The sequence below is a fragment of the Chiloscyllium punctatum genome, chromosome 35, assembly GCF_047496795.1.
Source record: "Chiloscyllium punctatum isolate Juve2018m chromosome 35, sChiPun1.3, whole genome shotgun sequence".
In the NCBI taxonomy this organism is placed as follows: domain Eukaryota; kingdom Metazoa; phylum Chordata; class Chondrichthyes; order Orectolobiformes; family Hemiscylliidae; genus Chiloscyllium; species Chiloscyllium punctatum.
In genome coordinates this window covers 43785509-43811759 of record NC_092773.1, presented here as the reverse complement: position 1 = coordinate 43811759, position 26251 = coordinate 43785509, and positions in this window count along the sequence as shown.

Genomic DNA, 26251 nt, shown 5'->3' with positions numbered 1-26251 from the left:
TGGAGGGGAGAGTCAGAGGGAGGAAGGGGGAATGAGATGGAGGGGAGAGTCAGAGGGAGGAAGGGGGAATGAGATGGAGGGGAGAGTCAGAGTGAGGAAGGGGGAATGAGATGGAGGGGAGAGTCAGAGTGAGGAAGGGGGAATGAGATGGAGGGGAGAGTTAGAGGGAGGGGTTCAGTGAGAGAGAGGTGCCTGGCACAGAGAAGGTGAACGTGGGAGAAGAAAGATAGAGGACGGGAGAGATAGATGTGGAGGAGTGAAAAGGAATGGGGTAATGGAGAAAGAGAGAGGGAAGGAAGCAAAAGTGACTGGGCAGTGGGGAGAGAGCGAGAGAGAAGCAAGACTTAGAGGTCGAATGAGGGGGTGCTGAGACAGGGTTGAAAGAGAGAGAAATGGTAGGGGAGAGGGAGAGATAGAGAATGAGGGTGCAGACAGAGAGAGGCAGTGTGGTGGTCCAGAGAGAGAGAGAGAGAGAGAGAGAGAGAGAGCGAGAAACGCAGGGAAGTGGAAAGAGAATGGGGATAGCAGGATAGCCGGAGAGGGTAGGTTTCAGAGAGGATGGAGAGAGAGTATGACGGAGAGAGAGATTTGAGAGAGATAGATGGAGTCAGCGGGAGGTTTAGAGAGACAGCGTGAGGGAGATAGGGAGAGGGAGATCTGGAGAGACCAAGTGAGAGGCAATAGAGAGAGGAGGAAATAAGAGATTTGGAGATAGAGTGTGGGGCATGGAAAAGAGAGTGAGAGGCAACGGGAGAGTGTGGTCGGGGAGAGACAGTGATATTTTGGCGGAAAGCGAGAGATGGCGTGGATAGACAGAGATGTGGATGGTGCGAGCGAGCTGGAGTGAGAGTCAGACGGAGGGGCGGGGACGAGAGAGAGGGAGGGGGAGAGAGTGAGGGTGGATAGATAGAGGGGACAGAGATAACGAAGGAAGGGTGAGAGAGGAAAGGGATGGGAAGGGACAGAAGAAGGAGGGGCAAGGGAAGAGGGAAGGGAGAAAGGAGAGAACAAGAGAGGTGGAAGAGAGAGATAGTGGATGGAAACGGAGGATAGAGAGAGGAAGAGGCAGAGAGAAAGAGAGAACGATGGTATTTGAGATGAGAGCGAGGTGGAGAGAGACAGGGAAATGGATGAGAGAGTGGGAGGGAAGAGAGCTAAAGAGGAAGTGGAAGATAAAGACAGAGCGAGAGAGATGGGAAAGGCAGAGAGGGGGAATAAATAAACAGGCAAGGGAGAGAGAGAGAGTTCGGGATAGAGAGTGAGAGGTCGGGAGAGGAGAACGGGATGGGAAGGGGAAAAACAGTGGAAGGGGAGCGAGAGGAAAGTGACATGGAGACAGAGGGAGGGATTCGAGAGAGGGAGTGAAGAGAGGACAGAGAGAGCGCTGGAGGGAGGATGAGCTTCAAAATGTGGTGCTGGAAAAGCGCAGCAGGTCAAGCAGCATCAAAGGAGGAGGAGAATCGATTTTTCGGGCAAAGGCCTCCTTCATGCTTATGCCCGAAACGTCGATTCTCCTTCTCCTTTGATGCTGCCTGACCTGCTGCGCTTTTCCAGCAACGCATTTTTAAGCTCTGATCTCCAGCACCTTCAGTCCTCACTTTCTCCTGGAGGGAGGATGGCAGAGTAATATACGACGGAGTCGAGTGAAAGAAATAGAGAAAGCGAGGAGAGTGAAGGAGAGAGAGAGTGTTGCGAGAAAGAAAGAGCAGGAGGAGAGATGTGATGAAAGGTGAGAGAGGGCTGAAGGGATAGATAGGTGGAGGGGGAAGCGGGGATGTGGGGAGTGTAAGAGAGCTTAGGGAGAGAGTGGGAGTGTGAGCAAGAGAAGGGGTGAGAGAGAGACGGAGAGAGGGAAGTGACAGAGAGGGAGGGGAGGTGAAGAAGGAGAAGGGTAGGGCGAGAAGTAGAGCGAGAGGGCAGTGAGGAGAGACAGACAGGAGTGGGAGGGGGTTGAGAGGAAGGGAAGGTAGAGAGAGGAGTGATGGGGAGGGGAGGAAAAGGGATACAGACTGAGGCGGGAGGAAGAGAGAGGGAGACAGAGAGGAGGAAGGTGAGAGCGGGGGAGGTAGTGAGAGAGACTGGAAGAAAAGAGGTGAAGGGAGAGTGTGAGACATGGACAAGTGGGAGAGAGGACAGAGAATGGTTTAGTGATAAAAGGATGGGCGAGTGATAAAGAGAGGGAGAGAGGGTGCAAGAGAGGGATGGCAGTGATAGAGCAGGAGAGTGATGACGGGAGCAACAGAGAGAGAAAAGGCAGGAGGAGAGACGTGCGGGGAGCGAGATACAGCAAAAGGGAGGAAAATAAGAGACAGTGATGGAGCGGGTTATAGAAATGGATGCGGGAGAAAGAAGGAGCAGAGAGAGTGAGGGACGGGGAAGTAAGAGATCGGGAGGGATGAGAGATGGAAGAGATAAACAGAGAGGGAGGTGGAGAAGGGCAGGAGCAGAGTGAGAGAGACAGAGAAAGTCATGGAGCAAGAGAGTGGGAGTGGAGACATAGAGGTTGGTGTATAGAGCGTGAGGCTCAGGAGAGGTAAGAACTGTATGGATAAGGAGGGGGAGAGAGTGTGGTAGAGGCACTGATGTGTACCTGGGAGAGGGGACGAGGAGCAAGCCTGAAGGAGAGATAGGGGGTGGGAGAGACCGGAAGATGGAGAGATAAAACGAGAACAATTAGAAGGTTGAGAGATGTGGAAGGAAGGTAGTGAGAGTGGAAGAGTGGAAAGGGAGCGAAGAGCGAGGAGGAGAGAGGCAAGGAGTGGAAGGAAACAGTGAAAGGGAGTGGGGGGAGAGAGAGAAAGAGATGGGGCGTGAAAATGCGGTGGGAGGAGGGGTTGCAAAGAGAGGGGGCATGCTCGTGGGCAGAGAAAGTGAAGGGGAGAGAGTGTGTGGAAAGGGAGAGTGAAAGGGGGAAGAGAGACAGTGAGGGAGGTAGTTGAGAAGCAGTGGCAGTGGGTGGAGAGAAGGAGAGCAGATGGGAAAGGACAGAGAGAGACAACTGGGAAGGGAGATTAGGAGGGAGGGTGGAAGCTGCAGCATAACCTCATGGTTTTGGAACACAATCACTCAATTCATATAAGCTCTAACACTGTATGCCTTCTCAACAACCATGTCAACCTGGGTGGTAACTTTCAAGGATCTGTGTACATGGCCACCGAGATATCTTTGCTCATCTGCACTACCGCGAATCTTACCATTAGCCCAGTACTTTGCATTCCGGTTACTCAGAACAAAGTGAGTCACCTCACACTTGTTCGTACTACACTCTATTTTCCACGTCTCAGACCCAGCTCTGCAACTTATCTATGCCTCTTTGTAACCTACGTCACTATCCACAACTCCATCGCCCTTAGCGTCGTCTGCAAATTTACTAACCCGCCCTCTACGCCCTCAAACATGTGGTTTATAAAAATGACGAACAGCAGTGGTCCCAACACCGACCCTTGCGGTACACCACCAGTAACTGGACTCCAAGATGATCATTTCCATCAACCACCACCCTCTGTCGACTTCCAACAAGCCAATTATTGATCCAAACTGCTGTATCTCCCACAATCCTATTCCTGCACGTTTTGCACAATCGCCTACTTTGGGTAACCTTGTCGAACGCCTTGCTGAAATCCATATACAACACATCAACCTGTTTACTCTGATCTACCTGTTTGGTCACCTTCACAAAGAAGTCAATTAGGTTTGTGAGGCACAACCTACCCTTCACAAAACCGTGCTGACTATCCCTAATCAAATTATTATTTTCAAATTATTATTTTCAAATTATTACAAATCCTATCTCATATCACTTTTTCCAAGGTTTTATCAAATACTGAAGTAAGGCTCACTGGTCTATCATTATCAGGATAGTCTCTACTCCCCTTCTGGAATAGGGGAGCCACATCTGATATCCTCCAGTCTTCGGGCACTATTCCTGAAGTCAATGACGATTTCAAGATCAATGCCAGATGCTCAGCCATCTCCTCGCTGTCTTCAAAGAGGTTCCGAGGATACATCCCATCGTGCCAATGGGAGTTATCTATTTTCACATTCCGCAGGATTTCTATTACCTCATCCTTCTGAACTTCAATCCCACCTAGTCTAGTAACCTGCATCTCAGTATTCTTCTCGACAACATTGTCGTTTTCTAGAGTGAATACTTTCGAAAAATATTCATTTAGTGCTTCCCCAATTCCTCTGACTCCACGCACAACTTCCCACTACTGTCCTTGATTGGCCCTAATCTTAATCTCATCATTCATTTATTCCTTTAATACCTATAGAAAGCCTTAGGGTTTACCCTGATCCAATCCGCCAACAACTTCTCATACCTCCACCTGGCTCTTCTGAGCTCTCTCATCCTAACGTCAGCCTTATTCTTCCTCTTGACCAGAGTTTCCACTTCCTTTGTAAACCACGGCTCCCGCACTCTACAGCTTCCTCCCTGCCTGACAGTTACATTATTATCGAGGACACTCAGGAGACTTTCCTTGAATAAGCTCCACATGTTTAATGTGCCCATCCCCTGCTGTTTCCTTCCCCATCCAATGCTTCTAAAATCTTGCCTAATCGATCGTAATTGCCTTGCCCCCAGCTGTAACTCTTGCACAGTGGTATACACCTATTCATTTCTATCACCAAATTAAACATAACAGAATTGTGACCGGTATCAACAAAGTGCAACCCTACTTCCAAGTCTAATACTGGCGGGGCTCATTACCCAGCACCAAATCTAATGTGGCTTCGCCCCCTGTTGGCCTGACTGCATATTGTGTCAGGAAGTTCTCCTGCACACACTGGACAAAAACTGACCCATCTATAGTACTCATACTGTGCTGTTCCAAATCAATATTTTGAAAGTTGAAGATCCCCATGAAAATCACCTGTGTCTCTCACTTCTATCGAGAATTATCTTTGCTATCATTTCCACTACATCCCTGGAATTATTCGGAGGCCTATAAAATCTGTGGATGAGTGCCATGCCTCGAAGAATTCCCTGGCTGTTCTCTGTTTGCCTTGTCCTATAAGAGCAGTGTTGTCCCAGTCGAACTCATGTTGGTTGTCATCTGAGTGTGTGGCTACTAAGGCCAGCTGGCCATGTCATTTCGTGGCTAGTTGGTGTTCATGGATGCGGATCGTTAGCTGTCTTCCTGTTTGTCCGATGTAATGCCTTGTGCAGTCCTTGCATTAGATTTTGTGCACTACATTGGTTTTGCTCATGCTAGGTATCGGGTCCTTCGTCCTGGTGAGTTGTTGCCTAAGAGTGGCTGTGGTTTGTGTGCTGTTATGAGTCCTAATGGTCGCAGTAGTCTGGCTGTCAGTTTAGAAATGTTTTTGATATATGGTAGTGTGGCTCGTCCTTTGGATTGTGACATGTCCTCATTCCGTTGTCTTTCCCTTAGGCATCTGTTGATGAAATTGCTGGGGTCTCCGTTTTTGGCGAAGACACAGTATAGGTGTTCTTCTTCCTCATTTTGCAGTTCTGGTGTACTGCAGTGTGTTGTGGCCCTTTTGAACAGTGTCTTGATGCAAATTCTTTTGTGTATGTTGGGGCAGTTGCTTTCGTAGCTTAGGACTTGGTCTGTGTGTGTGGCTTTCCTGTATAGCTTTGTTATGAATTCTCCATTAGGTGTTCTCTGTACCATCACGTCTAGGAATGGGAGTTGGTTGTCCTTTTCTTCCTCTCTCGTGAATCGGATTCCTGAGAGTGTGGCGTTCATGATCCGGTGTGTGTTCTCTATTTCTATGTTTTTAATGATTACAAAGGTATCATCTACATATCTGACCCAGAGTTTGGGTTGAATGTGAGGTAAGACTGTTTGGTCTAACCTTTGTATTACCGCTTCTGCTATGAGTCCAGAGATGGGTGAGCCCATGGGTGTGCCGTTGATTTGTTCAAATATTTGGTTGTTGATTTGGTATTTCCTTAGGAGACACACACTCAGATGAGAAGCAACATGAGTTCGACTGTGACAACACTACTATTATAGGACAAGCCAAGCAGAACAGCCAGGTAATTCCTCGAGGCATGGCACACATCCACAGATTCAATCAATAAGCATGTCGACCTGGAACCAATACACCGCCCACTGCAGCAGACAGCTGGAGCTGACAACCGGATGCGGCAGAAACAAATCACTATAAATGCCGGAGTAAACAACACAGAAGCGCTTCACAAGAGGCTCCCAACACTGAGGATGCCACATGGACAGGGGACGAAACGCCTGCAACACAAATTCCCAGCTCAGCGAACAGAACCACAACGAGATCCCGAGCTACAAATCTTCTCCAAACTTCCCAATCCATGCCTGGACTTTGTCCAGATCTTCGTTCAATTGGATGTGGACAGATTGTCGATTTCAAGAATCCATTATGATACAGGACATCGAGATGTCATTGTTGAAAATCACTGTTATTGTGGGAAGATCATTGATGAAGCAGCTGGAGATGGTTGGGAAGAGGAGAACTTAGGGATTCCTGAAGAGATATGCTCGAGCTGGGATGACAAACTAAGCGCTGCCATTATTTCTGGCGTTAGTTAAAACCAAACAACCAGAAAACGCCTTCTCTTGTAATATATTTAAATGTGAGGGCCAGGAGAGTTCCCATTTCCCATTTAAATAAAAATGTCAATTGATTGCCCTCATTCTAATCGTGAACACTGAACAAAGAAGCTGTTCTCAAATCCAAGCTCCCTTTACTTAACGTTTTACTCTCTCACGCAAATCTATACAATTTTCTGTTCCAGTGCAATTATTGGACATCCCATCTTAATCTCAAGACCACACAGTATCTGTCTTGTTCGCTGACTTCAATCTTCGTCAGCTGATCGCTCAACTTTATTTGGTTTTGATTGTTAGCATGTTTTACATGAAAAGGCACCTTCGGTAGAGACGTTTTCTAATTTCGTTGAAAGAAAGATGTTAGATGGCCAGCAACGTCTCCAGCTTCATGACCGATACTTAGCTGATCGGTGGCAGTTGCGCACTGTTCCAATTGTCAAAATTCCCTTGGATTTCAGGCACCCCCACAGTAGGATCTTTGCATTGGACTGATGTTGTCAAAACAATTACTTCAAATTTGATTTGTTTTTTGTATCAAGAACTTATTAAACAAATTGGTTATATATGAATTGTTGTGATTCAGCAACCAAAACTCAGCTACCAATTTCACAGCCATATGCCACATGTATCTATCTTGTTTCACAGCCTTTCCATTTGCCGCCTGAGCATGCACCTCAAGTGTCCTTCAAAATTCAAAAAAAACTTTCTATTTTAAAGTAGACATGAATGATTAGGTCGTATTATTAATTGGTAATGTCAAATCTGCGGTTTTAAGAATGGCACTTGTGATGGCACTGAGTGAAGAATGTTGCTGTGTAAGAAACATAATGGAGAGCCTCGACCAGCGAGGCTGGAGTTGAGAGAATCAGAGGTGACATAATTGAAACAAAAAAAAGGATCCTGAGGAGAATTCACTCGGTGCATTTGGAAATCGTGCTTCCTTTTTAAAGAGCACCAACATGTGAAGATTCAACATTTCTTTTTTAAAAAGGCGATGACCCAATCTGATGAGAAAGACTGGCAAAATAAATATCTCAGACATTTTTTGGTTCTCTGCTATTCACTTTGTCAAAATGAACTTAATGCAGAAACCTTTAAGGATTTTTAGTCAAAGATGGATACACTGTTGTGCGTAAATAAGCGAAGAGGCTGCTGACTAAAAACATTATGTTGTCCTCAGTTTTATTTTCCTTTCCAGAGAGTTTGTAAACGACACGGAGTCCAAAAAGTCAATGGTTGAAGAGATTGACGGCTAATTTGATAATAGCTAACCAATGCTTTCTCAGGCTGAAGGCTTTCACTTTAAAAATAAAAGTTTCAAAATGAAAGGGGCGCGGCCAGTTCTCGCAGCTGATCTTCAGTCAGTTTTGGCTTGGTTTCTAGCACGAGTGTGGAAGAAGTTACTGAACACAAAGAAGTAGATCCAGGCAGGTATTCTCTTTCTAATTACTATCGTGCAAGAACTTTTATTTGATTTTACTTTTTGTGTCCGGATTTCTATGCGGATTGTTGTAAATGTTTGCCCATCATTAACTGGGATGATATGTCGGGTTTTAGGAGAGGTTAAATTACTCGGGATGCTGTTTTCTGTGAAATGTGGTCCATCGATAATCCCCTCTATAAATTTGCCTTGTTTAAAAGTAAATGATTTCAACATTGGCATTTTTCCTGAAATATCACGTTCAAGTTGCTTCAAACAAACCGGCAAAGTTATGGTCTTCTTGAAATTTTTTTGGGGTCTTCCTTGGTCCGTAAAAGTTTGTGGGCTCGTTGCAGGATTTGTTATGTATTTTCAATTTGGAATTAGGATTCTTGGACTCGACGGAAGCATATGGTAGGTTTTAGGGTCCTTTAGTTTTCTGAATGGTGAACTAAGTTGGTTTAAACTACGCTTGAAACAACAAGTTACGAAGAGTTTGCTGGGAGTGGAACAATTGATATTCGGGGTTTTACAAAAGGTGATCAAGGCCAGCCTGCTGGAATGAGAAGACACCCTGGACTTAGAGATTATTTCTTGCACGAGGAAAGGAGAGATAATGTCAGCAATTGCTCAGCATTTAAATTTGCTGGAAATGTAATCAGAATCAAAAGTAATTGGAGCTGGTGAAATTTCAATTGTCAACAAAGTACCTTTAGTTAGAGGCAAAATACAATGACGGTGCAACAGAAACGAAAGAGTTTGATGCACGAATAAAAGCAGGCGAGAGAGAAAAGGAAAGAGAGTATGAAGAGAGAGAAATTGAGAGAGAGGAAAGGAAGGCAGACAGGACTTTTGAACTTCAGAAATTGGCAATTATACAGGAAATTCGACGTAAAAGGATAGAGATGAATGCTGAAGATAAGCTTAGTGAGGAAGAGAGTGAGGATGAGCAAAACCCTGACATTCAAAGATATGGTGACAATCTGCTTAAATGCATTCATGAGTCGCCTACTTTTGCTGAGAAGGATGCGGATGCCTTTTTTGTTAATATCACGTGAGTTATTTTGATCCAAACAGAATTTGTGGTTCGAGCTGATGAGACATTTCCATCACTGTAACAGGACGGATCGGGGGGTTAGGAGGAGTTGGAGAAAGCCGTCACAATTCCATTGAAACTGGTGCAAGAAGCCTACAGAAAACGCTTCAGGAATCTAAGGAGGGAACCTGGTTAAACTTCCATTGAGTTTGAAAGGATCAAATAAAGTAATTTTCTATATTGGTCATGGCATTCAAAATAGAGCAAACCTACGACGCTCTTCGAGTCAAAACCAGTTTGGAGAAATTCACAAATACACGTCCTGAAATGGGAACAATCCATGAGGTAAAGCAGACGATCAAGACGGATAGATTTGCAGCTGAAATGGCTGATGGCTATGAATTGGGTCAGTGGTCAAGTTTGGCTTCCCTAATGAATTTCAATCAGTCAGGGACTTAAATTCGGGAAAAGAGAATTTCTCACGTGGACATGGAAAGGTAGATTTCGATGAAATTCGTGAGGATAATTTACCACAGGTTAAAATCAAACGGTTAAAAGGAACAGGGAAAAGAAATAAAAACCTCCCGTGTTTGCATTGCAATAAAGTAGAACATAGGAAATCTCACTGCTGGTAGGTGAGGAAAAGCTTTGGGAAAGCAACTGTAAGGAAACACAATAAGCCAATAAATTTTGTTGCTTTGGTGACTGACAATCCAGTGAAGGCTAGAAAACTGAACCAGAAGGTACAAGGTGGCCGGAGTTTGGTTGAGGAGGAAAAGATTTTCTTAAAATCATATTCCTGCGAATGTAAAATTTAGTCCCATATGTCAGGAGCAGGAAGGGAATAGTTGACAATTTCCTGAGATACCTCTCAATATCTGATGCTGAAAGATGAGGCGTTATAAATCTCTGAAAGTCTATTGCTGGAACAGGTCCCAGAGACAACAATTCACGGTGAAACAAGGAACGCTCTATTTTGTAAAATGATGTTACAGTGTCTCAAGAACATTGGGGAAATCATAGTCGCACAAGCGCTCATTTCCAGGAATGTAAATTGTGATTGACAATGATAAAGGTGATTCCCCACTAGAAGTGGTAGAAACTGAATGGAAACTCAGGAAATTGAATTATTCCATCACACTTATTCTAGAATTTTTGCTAACTCAATGGTATCGAGGTCACAAAGTCACAAGCTGAAAGAGGAGAAAACGAGATCACAGAAAAGCAAGTTGACGTTTCATCAGCAGAGATTTGGTCTGATCACACGGTTGAAACACTTCAGGAGCAGGGAAATGACTCAGCAAGTATCTGTAGCTCAGATAAATAAACTCACTTACAGCAGAAATATGAACGCTGAAATTAATCATAACAAAATTCATACACAGAAAAATAATCAGAATGTATGCCTGTAGCTTTAAAATTATGTCTTCTTGGGCAAATGGAGACCATCACATATTCAGGCAGACGTGTAACGTGCAGAAGTTCATCAAATTCGATTGCCGGTGGTTTAGGGAAAGGCGCTGTTGCGGGTGGCGCAGAAGCTACCTCCAATGGCTCATTTAGGAGTGAGAACAACTGAAATTAAAACAAAAAAGTGTTTTATTTAGCCTCAAGTGCACAAGGAAGTGTTTGCATTTTGCCAGCCGTGTCGTACATTTCAGGTAATTGGAAAACCAAATTCGCACCATACTACCGACTGCAAAAGTCTTGATTGTTTGTGTAGCACCCCTACCCAAAACAAAAGGTGAGATTCAGTATTTGTTAACAAAAATTGATGTTTCTAATGGATTTCCAAAGGCCGTTCCATGATGCAATATCACAGCTAAATGAATAATTGAGAGATGACTCAAATTTTTCACAAGATACGGACTACCCACGACAATACAATCACATCAGTGTCAAAACTCACATCAACTGTATTCAATTAAGTTATGGACAGCTCGCAATATAACAATTTAAATCTACTGCATACCATCCTGAGTCACAGCAAGCACTAGATTGGTGGCATCGGAAGTTAAATGCCACGTTAAGTACTTCGAGTGAAGACTATTCAGATGACTGGGGCAAGAAAATTCCGTTTGTGCTTTATTGCGATCAGAAATGCACAACATGAATCGATCAAATTCAGTCTATTTAAACCAGTTTTAGGTATGATGTGAGAGGTTAGTTAAAATTGATGAAGGAGAGTTTTCTCAGTCAGAATTCTGACACATCGCACCGTAATCTGTTAAGTTTGGAGATGCAAAGAAATATTCCAAATTTCACCACCTCAAGAAAACAATACTAATATTCTCATTCTTTAAGACCAACAAAGAACATTAGACAACGACTATTTGCAAACCTTACTCTTAAACATATCAGTTACCTCCCAATCTACAACACTGGTTTGATAAAAACACAGTATGAGATTTACAAAAAACTAAAAACGCGATTCATAGCTGGCGTGCACTGTCAATTCTCGATGTCAACTAATCTCTGTCATTTTCCTCTATCATTTTCTCTGTGTCGATTTTCCTCTGCCGATTTTCCTCACTCGATTTTTCAGTGTCATCTATTCTTCTGCCTTCTGCCGCACAAATCTCTGATGGGCAGGTAGCTTTCGAAGAGCTATTCAGTTAGCAGTCGGCTGATCTTGCCCGTTCTCGCAACTGGTTAAAGTGCCCGATTTTATGGCCGAAAACATCGAATCGTCTAATTGGTTTCATATTATCAAAAGGTTAATATTCAAATTCGAATGCATTTTGGTATGTTGAGACAAAATATAAACTGATTGTCCAAATTCGAATTCATTGTGCACGATAGCAATGCAGCTCAAGGCATTCTTTTCACAACCAAATGCTACCTTTTAAAATTGTTCAGCACACTCTGTGCTTTCAGTCTTTCCTGGCCAGGTTTCATGCTCTATTAAATGTGCAATATTCACATGCGTGTTCATAATAACAAATTGACCTATGATATAAATTGTAAAAACATTGCAGCATTCTGCAGTGCAGAGGGACCTGGTGTCCTGGTTCATTAATCAGAATAAGTTGCTTTGCAGGTGCAGCAGATAATTAAGGCAGCATATGGAACAGGTACACATCCAAAGACACAGAAAAAAACGCAGATACAGACACACATACACAAAACCTTAATCACAGAGTCATACAGAAACAATATTTTTTAAATTACAAAAATAAAAAAAATGTTTTTGATTCATAAGGGATCAAGCATTATGGGGAAGGGCAGGAGAATGACGTTAAGGAACATAGCAACCATGATTGGAGAGCAGAGCGGTACAAATGACCGAATCCTGTTTCTTTTTACGCTCTTATTGTATTATGGGATCTTAAAAAGTGTCCTTCGAGTCCAGAGTCAATTAAGGCTGCTGAACATTTGATTGGGGATTCCGTGGTAATGTGGGATAGGTTTAAGAGATTGAATTCTATATGTCTGTTTCTAATTGTTGTCTGTAGGTCCCAAAATAATTCGTTCCTTAGTGTGGGTTTAACACACTTTGATCACAATGGATCCCCAATTGAGATAAAGTTGTACCTTTCTCTTTTGCACTGTGCCGTCTGCAGTGCCCTCATCCCCAGGGAATAGCAAAAACTGGGTCTCTGTAGATGTTCAAGGCTGAACTCAACGAACCTTTGGGCATTGCAATCAATAATTATTAGGCAAATAATATTCAGACACAATCATATCATCAACGAGCATTCTGAATTGGGCAACTGTTTCGGAGCCGAATGGCCAACTCTATGCGTTTCTGTCACACTCAAGCCCTCAACACCTTTGCGCAGTGAGAGGAAGATCCCATTCAACCACTGAGGAGACGACCATTCTATCCCTCAGGAGTTACACAGGAATAGAATGAAGCCATTCAGCTCTTTACGTAATTACAAAGCACGGGACGAAGCCATTCAAACATTCTATACTGTGGCGCAGGAGCAGCTTCCCCATGCTGACCTCAACATGTTCCAGTTTGGGGGTCGAGTAACATTATTGTACGATTCAGATCAAAGAGGGAGAAAATGGAACCTGCCTGAGAAGGAATGGTCTACTGCACATTCGGTCGTTCTCTATTCTCCTCATACCAAATTGGGGGAACAGAAAACTTTTCACTCATCTTTACCACTTGTACAGGATTCCAGACGATGATGCACTGAAACTTCCCCACTGTCTGAATCAAAGGAAATCCGCAAAATCCACTTGTTCTTGGTGGAAATCCCATTGCTAACAGAATGTTTGAGCAGAATAACTTTCAGGTGCAGAATACGATTTGGGCAATCACCTATTTCTTTCATTTCTCAAGTGTTTAGGTATTGTTTGGACAATTTTTTTTTCACATTGACGTTCTGTACAGGCGTGTGTCTGTGAATTGAGGTACAGACAGGAATGTTTGCTTCGACCCCAAGCAGATTATTCACCATCCCATTGCTGGTAGAACAGTCAAAGAATTTCTGCTCCTCATCCGTATTCCCTTTGTGACTTAAAGCCCCTCAAAACTCTGCTGAGAAGCGTGGCAGTCAGGGAAACCGGAGGATTTCATGAGCCAGCTCTGGGAGAGATTTGGGGACTTTATTGATGGTGAACCTGGGACTGCAAAAAGGCCAATATATGAAGCATGAGTTTCGGAGAGGGTAACCTCTGTAAAGAGAAAGGAGGGGACTCTTTTGTACCCAGGCGTATTTTTCACGAGCATTGCCCAACTTACACCAAACTGTATGTGATTGATTTGATGAGGAACTGATCTCCTCTGTTGGTCTGCACCAGGTAGAAGGAGGGCTAACGGCTGGGTTTGTAGAGATAGACAGGGGTGTAGAGGTGTGCATGTTAAATAGATCGGAAGAGGTGTGGGGTCTGAAAGAGCTAAGACTGACAGGAATCAATGTCGGTTCTGGGTTTTAGAAAGATAGGAATGTTGTAGAGGTTGGAGGAGATCGGAGATATCTGGAGATGTGTAGGGAAACGTCGGGTTACGGAGACAGGGAGACAGGGAAGGGTGAAGGGGTTGGAGGACAAAACAATGTTTTTTTCAAACGTGTATAACACAGTTTGGTGCCAGAACAACAGTTCCTATTGTCGTATTGGATTATCTTGTTTTCAGTTGCTGGTAACAAATAACAACAAATCAATCGAAAGATAACATAACAGGAAACAGTCTGTGTCTGCAGGAAGAAGGACTGCAATAAAACGTCACCCAGAAGCGATATCCAGGAAAGACAATGGGAAGCAATCATTACTAATATGCCTCAACATAACCTCCATGACAATAACAAGGAGATTGGCTATTGCCATGGCCACAAAGTAGTGAACAGTGCAGGAGGAAAGGCCACATTTTCCGTTGGGCTGATTCACAATCCCTGGTAAATACATTGGAGAAGACAGAATGAAAAGTGAACGCAAATCACTGCAAACGATCTCGAATTCTGACCTACACACTCAATACAAAATGAAACGTTCATTCGTGCATGTGTGTCTGTGCGTGTGTGAGACATGTCCAGATATATCTGTGTGTGTGTGTGCTTGTGTGTGTGTGTTTGTGTGTGAGTGTGTGTGTGTGTGTTCGTTTGTGTGTGTGTGTGTGTGAGAGAGAGAGAGAGAGTGTGTGTGTGTGTGTGTGTGTGTGTGTGTGCGCGCACGCGCGCATCAGTCAGGGCCTACGCAGATGTTGTGATGTTGCTGCGCCTGTAAATAGTTTACGTTGTCCTTGGCATTTTATTCAGAGAGTTCGTCATAGACAGAGACTATGAAACGTTTACGTTTAAAGAGTTTTCGGGCGAGTTTGATCACAGCTAACAGATACCGCCGAAGGCAAAAAAAAATAGTCTTCAAAAGAAATACCTGTCCAATGAAAGTGGAGTAAAGGGTTTTTCTTTTGTCCAGCTGAGGTTTTCTCTGGTTTGATGTAGTGTTTGATCGTGTGGTTGCTGACTAAAAGCTGTGAGACAGTTTTAAACTGCTGGACCACACCCGCCAAAGCTCTGTGACCTCTTTCCTGTGAGACCATTTGTTTGATTTTACCTTTTATGACAAGGGGTATATAAGGTGTTTTTGCGAGCATTGAAATCAACAGAAGAATGTTGTGGTTATCTTTTGGCTTTTCTGATAGTTTCAGTTAATTTGTGTTCTGTTCTCTTTGTTCTTGTTTCATTCAGTAAATATATAAGTAAATTATATTTTGTTAAAAACGAAATGGGTAAACCAGCTGCATTCTTCCTGAATATCTACAATAAACCTGCTTAAAGCGAGTTCTAAAGTTAGGTTTAGGCCACGTTCTTGAAATGCTCTGAAGGTGCCTGATCTGATCCAAAACAGTGTTTGTTAATGAGGGAATGGATGTTATTTGCGTGAGTTTGTAAGTTATGGGAAAGGGGTTATTTCACAACTTTGATTTTGAGATTTTTATCACCACCCGAAAACAGACATAAGATGTCTGGTTCCCTTACATGAGACTAGCATTAGCCAAGCAACACGAAGAAAATTTATATGAAATACAGCAGATAATGGAGAGCTGAAACGTGGGAAAATTTGGTGAAACAGCAGATGTGACAGGGTCAGCGAAAAGACAAAATTCGTTAACGTTTCCAATCCTACATGTCACTTTTGAAGAATAACAAAGAATTGTCAATAGTTTTCAGGAATACACTTTGGTTAAAATAGGAACGAGGAGCGTTTGGAAGCTCTCCAACTTCAGTCATGTTGCCCATATAGATCTTCCAGCTTTGTACACTCCATCCGCAGCTCCGAAATTCTGCTTGAACCTCCCCTGTTTGTAAAGGTCGTTATTTTATATTAATTTGTACTTTGCTTATCGGATGAACTTGGAAAACAAATCATGAAAGCAAAACAAAATGAGCCTTCTCCATGATTCAGTTGATGCACATTTTGATGCACGGTGTGCCCCAGTATTATGCAGCTGCTCGTTCAATAATGCACTTTGCAAGACGTAACACGACAAACAGTTACTCAATAAATGGAAGGACATTAGAAAGCTCTGAGTAACAAAGGGAACTTGGGATCCTTGTTCATCGACAAATGAAATTGGCACCAAACGTTGAAACTGTACTTCGGAAGACAAATAAAGCTTCTGTCCTTTCCTGCCATGTGTACAACAGTGCAGAGAGCAGGGGCGTTCGAGTAGAGTTGTACAAATCTTCGCGTATGCCAGAGCCAGATTACAGTGTGCAGTCCCATTAGCCATGCCAACGATGCTGTGAATTCTCCGGCCGGGGTGCATCACATATCCGCCAAGGTGTTTGCTGGACAGAATAAATTTAGCCAGTAAGACAGTGTGGATAGACCTGAAGGTTTTCTTTATAGCTGAGACGGCTTTGGGTTTCCAGAGTGAGGATTATGAGTTTATGAGAGGCAACGGAGCAGTGGAATTATGTAGCAGTTTATTAAACTGATGGAAAAATAACAAAGAGGACATAATCTTACGTTATGTGTTTTGGGGCTATCAAGGATTTTGTATCGCAGCCAAAGGGTTTGGATGTCTGGAAGTGGCTGCCGGAGAGTGTAGGGGTCAGTCAAAGTGCTAAACCTCACCAATGTTAAAAAGAGTGTCAATGAACACTTGAATTCTGATGGTAGAGAACGTCATGGGCCAAGCCTTGGAATGTGGGATTAGTGTCAATAGGACAGGGCAAGATCATTTTTGAAAGTTCATTTTCTTTGCTGATTTCGCTATGACACTATGCGTGTGGAAACGTGTCAACTGATCTGGGGGTAGTGAGCACGGTTTTCCAATTCTTTCCTTTCAGCCAAAAATCGTTGAAACCACACACTAATTAACAGAATGTGCTTTCGACTTTGCAAGTCTCTCTGCATGGATCACGACATGGGAATCGATGCAGGAATGACCAGATATGACATTGCCAAATTGGACTGAGCACGCACATCACATGCTTCGCAGGTAAGGAACTTTTCTTAGCTTGTGATCTTTCCACATTATTTAATACTATGCATTAAGTATGGCTAGATGAGACACAAGTAGGTCTGTACTGGGTAATCTGTGATTGTTGGAAATGCAGCAGAGAAGCATGAGTGAGGAATCTGGTGGAGGCATGCACCACTTTGAATGGCATTGATTCGGTGAAACAAAAAAAAACCTTTGCGTTAGTCGAGATGTCAATAAGACGATTGCATAAATTAAAGTGGAAGAATTACTGTTAAAACAATACCTTGATTTACAATAAAATAAAGTAGACAAGCACACACACATAGGTGTTTCAGTTTCGTATCATTGTGTGACATATTATGGCAGAAGACAGACGAATAAAAAAAAACAAGTTCGCCTTTGAAACACAGCTGTTCTAGCAAATTCTGTAAAAAGTAGACTCCGTTAATGTTTTGCACAAAGACAGACCTGAAGGCATCAGTGTCGTACCACACTGAATGATTGATCTAAAGCGTTTGATACGATGTTTCCAACCTACCAACCCATCGGATTACAAACAAGTATTGCTGAAAATCAGTTTCGGTTGGTGTAAATTGGTACAAAAATTAGATGGACTGATATGAATTTCGTACTAATTCTAAACGGGATTTTAAATGGGAATTTGGTTTGGAGATCACTGGAATAACATTACCTCTCAGCTCTGCTGAACAAAAGCGCCCCTGCGGCTATATGCACCTGATGTATTGAGGTGGAGTGCGAGGCTACAGAGATGGGAGAAAGCAGTATTCGGTTTCCTCCTGCGAAATCTTCATCTTCGGGTGGGTCACTTTTGCATGGCTTCTGACAGGGACAAATCTGCATGGTTTCCACTTTCGCAAACGGTTTGGAGAAACAACTTTTTTTTGTATGTTATTTACAGAAACAGTTAATGAACTGAAAACTTATTCACAATGACACCACCAGGAAGTAGAGTGGAAGCAGATGACAAGAATGTTTGGATGGCTTTAAAATTTTTCAGGTGATATTTGAAAGTATAATACAATGCAGAGAGCATGCGATTAAGTACTTAATCGTACTAAGGAAAAAAGGAAGTCGGGGTTTATGCTATTATTATTTAAAATGTAAGAATCAACCAAAAAAAGAGAACGCAGCATAAACCCATGTCCAACCTTACACCGTGATTATCAACATTTTGTTTTTGGTTAGATTGTGACAAATTGACACCAACTTCCAGCTTACTGTTTTCAGACGAAGATTGAATGCTCATATCATTGAATAAATTGTGTCAGGAACTGTTTTATCCAGCGATGACTGCATCAGTTGTTTGTTGTCTCTGTTGGTGGTCGTGCTGCTGATAGTATCGAATAACACATTGAACATAGCTGCTGATTAACATAATCAGGATGTCCAGGGATCCCAATTAAAAAATTGATTTTTGCAAACCCGTGTCTGGGATGTCTTTTCGCATTGATCATGGAAATCAAAAATGTGCATGATAAATGCAGAAATTTAGAATGCTTTAACTGCAGCGAATTGACAGTGACATTGGGGAATTAGATTAGTCTGTGAATTAGTTTGTTGATTAATGAGTCAAAGGAAGAAATTTCGTCAAATGAACTTTACGATAACATTGTATTCAGACTCAGAAACCTGTTCGCATGCTACCAAAGAAACGAGGAAATTTCACAGAGATTAATTTGGGAGATTGTGGAGAAGCGATATAATTTCCAGATTTAAAGTTTACAGTCGCAAAAGAACAAAATTTGGAGGGTTTGAAAAATGTGTAAGACCACTCAAAAAGCAGGACTCTAGCTTCATAAATAAAGGACAGCATATAGAAGCAAGAAAGCCTTGCACGAAATATGCATTTCCCAATCATAGCAGACGTACTTTCATTTCTTCAATTAGGATATACCATTTTCAACCACTATGAATCTCTGGATCTGCCCTGACACATCAACTTTTCACCTATATTTCATGGTGCATGATTCGAATTGGAAAGTCTAATTTTACTTTTTGCATACGAGAAGTGATGATTACAAGATGAGATATTCTGTCTTTTCCCGATCTTTATTTCTGCTAATGTTACAGTCCATTGCTATTTTCTACCTCAGTTTCGTTGATTGTAAACATGCATTACCGTAAACGTACAATTTAAAAGGTTTGTGGAATATTTCATTTAATTCATATTCTGCAAGTACATCATAGGCATCCTTGACATTTCCAGCAAAATCAAAATCGAAAAGTGTTAAATATGCAGCAGCAAGGCAATGTGAATTTCTTTTTAAATGCGCTTTGTAATTAAATTGCAAATTTAAAATCAAAGGAAACAATCATAAGTACAGTAAGCTATTTTCCAATAAAAGGAGAGGATACTCTTATAAGCCTACTAAACAATTTTCCTACAATTAGTAGGACTTTGTATCACTTGCTTCCGAACATGCAGTTTCTTTGAGGTTTACTTGATAATAATATCCAACATACTTCGAGCGATTCCACTGGGAAGACTGTTGGTACCTTTGAAAAATCAAGTTTTGATGACAGCCTCTTTCCTCCTTCTGATTTTTCATCCCGATCTTATATTTCATCAGATATAAACTGATTGCAGTATTCCTTTTAATAGTATGTTGTAATATATTTTCAATCAGCATTTCTCAGGAGATACTCCCTTTCAACTTCCTTCGGGTATATTTTCAATTTGAATTATGTGAAAATGCTAGTATATCTCTTGAAGTGCGATAACATTGGAGCCCATGGGACAAATAAAAATTTCATTTCACTTCGATGCAACCGACCTGGTGTGCTGCCGTGCCTCTTCTGTTAATTTTCATTCCATGATTTACTTTTTCTTGTTACTTATTGCTCGGACATATGTGTCGCTGCCTATTCCACAAGTGATTGCCAAACCTTTTTTTTGCCAATAGAGGTGTTTAGAAAAAAGTAAATTGTTAATGATCTGGTATCACCTTCAGGCAAGAGCAGCTAATGACTTCCTCAAAGAGAACAGTGAACGGGATTTGTTTGGTTTCTTTTATACGTGAAAATCAATAATGGTCCCATGGTCATCACCAGGCTGAAATACTTCATTATATTGAAATTCCGGAAAATTATCCCTTCTCATGATCGATATGTCTGGCCTGGGAAACAGTCCATGTTTATCTATTCCTTCTATGACTTTCAACGTCTTGTACACCTCTATTAAAACATCTCTTATCCTTCTTCACTCCAATGAGATTAGCCTTTGTTCCCTCAACCTTTCGTCATAAGACATACCATCCAGTCCACGCAGCGTCCCATTAAATTTCCTCTGCACACTGTCTAAAGCTTTAGCATCTTTCGTATAATGAAGTGACCACAATTGAACACAGCTTTCCAAGTGTGGTCTAACCAAACTCTACTGATCTGCCGCATAAACTCGCAACTTTAAATCAAAATCCCCTTGCGAATAAAAGCCACCACACCATATTTCGTCCTGAAAATCCAATCAACTCGGGTGACAACTTTTCGGGATGCATGAACATGGACCTCAGATCCTTCTGTTCCTGTCAAGAATGTTGCGTTCAAACATGTATTCACCATTCAAATTCGATCTTTCAAAGTGAAAGAATTCACACTTTTCTTCGTTGCACTCCAGCTGCCACTGATCCACCCAGTTCTGCAATCTGTTAATGTTCTCTTGCCACCTACAACAGCCCTTCACACTACCCACAATTCCACGAATCTTCGTGTCATAGGCAAACGAACTAAACCTTTCTTCCAAGTCATTCATAAAGTCAGAAACAGCAGAGGTTCCAGAACCGATGTCTGTGGAACACCACTGGTCAACGAGCTCCAGCCAGTATACTTATCATCTGTCATTGCGTTTTCTCTTTTGTGGGTCAGGCAAATCGGCATCCAGACAGACAGGTTTCTTTCTATCCAAAGCCTCGTATTTTATGAAATTGCCTACCGTGGGAAATATTATTTAATGCCTTGCTGCATTTTATGCACATCACCTGTCAGTTTTGTGTTCTCAAAACAATGTCAGTTGCTGAACTGATAATGAGACTTCATTAATTTATTCATCAAAATAAACAAAATACGCGAGCACCCAAAATTTAATAAAACTATCTGAAATTGCATTAGGACATAGAACATAGAACATAGAAAAATACAGCGCAGTACAGGCCCTTAAGCCCTCCATGTTGCGCCGATCCAAGCACACCGAACCGACACGAGCCCACTATCCTCCATATGCCTATCCAATGCCCGTTTAAATGCCCAAAAAGAGGGAGAGTCCACCACTGCTACTGGCAGGGCATTCCATGAACTCACGACCCGCTGAGTAAAGTATCTACCGCTAACATCTGTCCTATACCCACCACCCCTTAATTTAAAGCTATGCCCCCTCGGATTAGCTGACACCACATGTGGAAAAAGGTTCTCATGGTCAACCCTATCTAAACCCCTAATCATCTTGTACACCTCTATCAAGTCACCCCTAAACATTCTTTTCTCCAATGAAAACAGCCCAAAGTGCCTCAGCTTTTCCTCATACGATCTTCCAACCATACCAGGCAACATCCTGGTAAATCTGCTCTGCACCCGTTCCAGTGCCTCCACATCCTTCCTATCATATGGAAAACAGAAGTGCACACAATACTCCAGATGCGGCCGCACCAGAGTCTTATACAACTGCAACATGACCTCCGGACTCCAGAACTAAATTCCTCTACCAATCAAAGCCAGTACGCCAGATGCCTTCTTCACCGCACTACTTACCTGGGTAGCAACTTTCAGAGATCTGTGTACATGGACACCAAGATCCCTCTGCTCATCCACACTACCAAGTATCCGACCAATAGCCCAGTACCAAATCTTTTTGTTGATCATACCAAAGTGAATCACTTCACACTTACCCACATTAAACTCCATTTGCCACCTTTCTGCCCAGCTCTGCAGCTTATCTATATCCCGCTGTAACCCTACACATCCTTCCTCACTGTCAACAACTCCTCCGACTTTCGTATCATCCGCAAACTTGCTCACCCAACCTTCTAGCCCCTCCTCCAGGTAATTTATAAAAGTGACAAACAGCAATGGTCCCAAAACAGATCCTTTGCGGAACACCACGAGTAAGTGCACTCCAAGATGAACCTTTACCATCAACTACTACCCTCTGTCTTCTTCCAGCCAGCCAATTCCTAATCCTAACCTCCAACTCACCCTCAATGCCATACCTCCGTATTTTTTGCAGTAGCCTACCATGGGGAACCTTATCAAACGCCTTACTAAAATCCATATACACCATATGTACCGCTTTATCTTCGTCCATCTCCTTAGTCACCTTCTCAAAGAATTCAATATGTTTTGTGAGGCATGATCTGCCCTTCTCAAAACCATGCTGATTATCCTTGATCACATTATTCCTATCCAGATGTTCATAAATCCTATCCCTTACAATTCTCTCCACGACTTTGCCCACAATAGAAGTGAGGCTCACCGGACTATAGTTACTAGGGTTATCCCGACTCCCCTTCTTGAACGAGGGAACTGCATTTGCTATCCTCCAGTCTTCTGGCACTATTCCTGTAGACAACGAGGACATAAAAATCAAGGCCAATGGCTCTGCAATCTCCTCCCTTGCTTCCCAGAGAATCCGAGGATAAATGCCATCAGGCCCAGGGGACTTATCTATTTTCACCCTTTCCAGAATGTCCAACACCTCTTCCCTACATACCTCAAAGCCGTCCATTCTAATTGCTTATATTCAGACTGTAGTTGAATATAATTCTTCTTCTGCTGTTGTTGTGGTTTCCAGCACCACATTAATGTCACGAATTCTCTACTTAGTGAATTTCAGAAAGCTAGACTTTGAAAGCATGTAAAGAGGATGTTTTGACCTGTAAAGGAAATGCTTGCAGTGAAGAATGAGTGATGAATAATTGAATCATACACTCTCAGAGTCATGCAATATTTAGACAGAGCATTCGACCCAACTCGTCCATGCTCACCAGTTTTCCTGATGTCAACAAGTTCTATTTTTCTTTTTTTGGCACATACACCTCCAAACATTTCCCTATTCAGGTACCCATCAAATTGTCTTTTAAATGTTGTAATTGAACTCCACAATACTACTTCCGCTAACAGTGCACTACATTAATGCACCACCCCTTTGAGATATAACTGCCCCTTAGATTTCTTTTAAATCTATCCCCCTCACCTTCAACCTAACCTCTTTGGTTATGGATCACCCCCACCCTGGGGAAAAGACTTTGCTATTCATCCTATCTGTACCACTAATGATTTTATAAACCTATATTAAGTCGCCCCTCAGCCTCCAATGCAAAACTAACAAAATCCTAGGCCATCATATGTCTCAAAATCTACAGTATCCACTCCATAATTTTAAATATTTTATCCCCTTTCCAGTTTACATCATTCTTCCTGTAGCAGGCCTTTAAGATTGCACTCAGTGATCCAAATGTGGCCTTAGCATTCCCTTGTACAGCCACAGCATAATGCCACAATTCCTCTTCTCATTGTTAATGGCTTCTTTACAGCCCTGTCTACCTGCGACTCCACTTTCAATGAACTAAGTAGCTGGTCCCTGTATCTCTTTGTTCCATAACACTCCCTAGGTCCCTACCATTAAGTAACTAAATCCTGCCCTGATTTGTCTCACAAAATGCAATACCTCACATCTATCTGCATGAAGCTCCATCCACCATACCTCAGACCACTGACCCAGGAGATCAAGATCTCATTGTTCTCTGCGATAGCCTTCTTCGCTGTCCATCATCACACAAATGTTTCGTATCGTCTGCAAACTATCCATGATTCCTATATTGTCATCCAAATCTTTTACGAAAACAATGAACAACAGCAACCTGGTCACTGTGGCAAACCGCTAGTCACAGGCGTCCAATTCGAACAAGTAATCTCTCCCAGCGCCCTCGGTCCCTTACTGTCAAGCCATTTTTGAATCTGATTGGATCGCCCTCCCTGTTATTTCACCTTCTTGATCAATCTCCCATACGGATTTGTGTTGGGCATCACTAATTTGTACGCAGATAACTGATGCTGTTTATCTTCCCCTGTCTTCTAGGTCACCTCTTCAAAAATTGCAATCTAGTTTGTGAGACATACTTTCCCACATAGAAAAAACATGCTGACTATTATGGCAGTCCTTGCCTTTCGAAATGCACGCAAAGTCTGCCCCTGAGACTTTTCAACAAACGCTTACTCACACTTGATATCAGACTCACCAGTCTGTAGTTCAATGGCTTTTCCTTGCAGACTTTTTTATATATAATGTAACAGCATTAATTGTTTTCCAGTTTTCCAGCACCTCACCCGTGGCTGTCAGTGGTACAAATTTAATTAGAAAGAACTGCAGATTCTGCAAATCAGACACAAAGTCAGAAGTTACTGCAAAAGCTCAGCAGGTCTGGCAGAATCTGAGCAGAAAAATCAGAGATAAAGTTTCAGGTCCAGTGATCCTTCCTCAGACCTCTGACGAATGACATGAATACCTCAGCTAGTGACCCCGTAGTTTCTTCCCCAGCTTTCTGCAAAGGACTGCGATACAGGTGAACAGATCCCGGGTATTTATCTACGATTATGCATTTTAAGACCTCCAGCATTTCTTCTTCTGGAATGTGGTCACGTTTCAAAATCACTTATTTTTATTTCCCCGAGTTCCCTCACTTCCATATATTTCGCCACAGTAAATACTGACATGATAGATTCATGTGGAATCTCAGCCATGGAACAGTAGCAGGCTATAAGGCAGCGGGGGAGGGCGATTCCTTGTGAGAAGTGTGAGCCTAGCATTGCCAGGAACTTCGGGGCTGTACTGTTGAACTGTGTTTTTGTGGCTTTTTCCTCTTTGACAGGAAGGGCTGCAATGTTTTACATTTTAACTTTCTTTGCTTTATTTTCTGCTTTGTAACAAGATTCTGTACATGGGTGTGTGGAATTTTGTACCTATGATTATGTCAACTGTGCAGACATGCAAACTTTTCACTGTCTCCTGTGAGTACAGGTGACAATGACACGAATAAACCTAATTAGTCTCCTGTGAAACTACATATACATGGCTGTTTGATTTGAAGGGGATCCTATTCTCTCTCTAGTTTTTCATCTACCTTTATTTTACTTTCATAATCGCTCTCTAATTATCTTTACCTTATCAGCTACAGCTATTTCATGCTTCCTTTTAGCCCTTCTGAGTTCCCTGGTAAGTGTTCTACTACACCCCATAAGCTAAATGGGTTCATGATCCAAGCTGCCTATTCCTGATATACACCTTATTGCTTTCCCATGACTGGACCATCAATGTATCCTGTCATGTCTTGTTCCCTACTTTTCACACTGACTGGAATATGCTGTCTCTGAGCTCTCACTATCTCGCTTTTGAAAGACTCCACTTGCCAGATGTACTTTTATCTAAGAACAGCTTTCTTTGAATCATCGTTTGAAAGTTCTTGCTCAATACTATCACAATTGGCCATGTCCCAATTTACAACATTAACTTGTGAAACAGACTTATCCTTTTCCAGAACTATTTTCAAACTAATAGAATTCTGGTCACTGGTCCGAAAGTGCTCGCACTCTAACAGCACAGTGACTTGCCCTAATTTCCAAGAGGAAGTAAAGGTGAGGACAGAATGAGGGGCGGAATAGGAATAATTCCATATAATTTCGTGTTTATAGTTTTGTGTGTGTGTGTGTGTGTATATATGTGTGTGTGTATGCGTGTGTGTCTGTTTGTGTGTGTGTGTGTGTGTGTGTGTGTGTGTGTGTGTGTGTGTGTGTGTGTGTCTGAGCATCTTTTTGTGTATATGCGCATGTGCATGTTTTGAATCCATTGAAATGGGAATCAAAATGTCCCTTCTCTCTCCGTCTGTCAAATCCCTTGTGTTTCAAGTGATGTATTCCCACCCTCTGCTGGCCGCCGCAGTCCATTTCAGAAGCAGCAGCTTTGTTGGGAAAAGGCACCAAAGACAGTGACTCTCTCAACTTTGAATAAAATTCACTACATTGTCACGTGCACACGAACAAAAACAGTGACATTTTAGTAATGTCTTCGCTTATGACACCACCTCAGGTGTAAGGAATCTCGGTACACATTCTTCTGTATTTGGTGTAGAAGAATATTAAGGCAAAAAGAACGGATTCGATTTACTGACCCTTACACCCGAGTGTGTGCCAACAACGAGTTTCTGGACCGTACCGGGGCTCGTGTCCAGAACACACCAGGCCCAGTTTCCAAACCGCATCCAGCCCAGTGACCAAGACGCACGAGCCCCGTCTCCAAAGTCCCCAAAGCCCAGTCTCCAGGCCACACTGTGCATTAAATCGCGACACCTTGA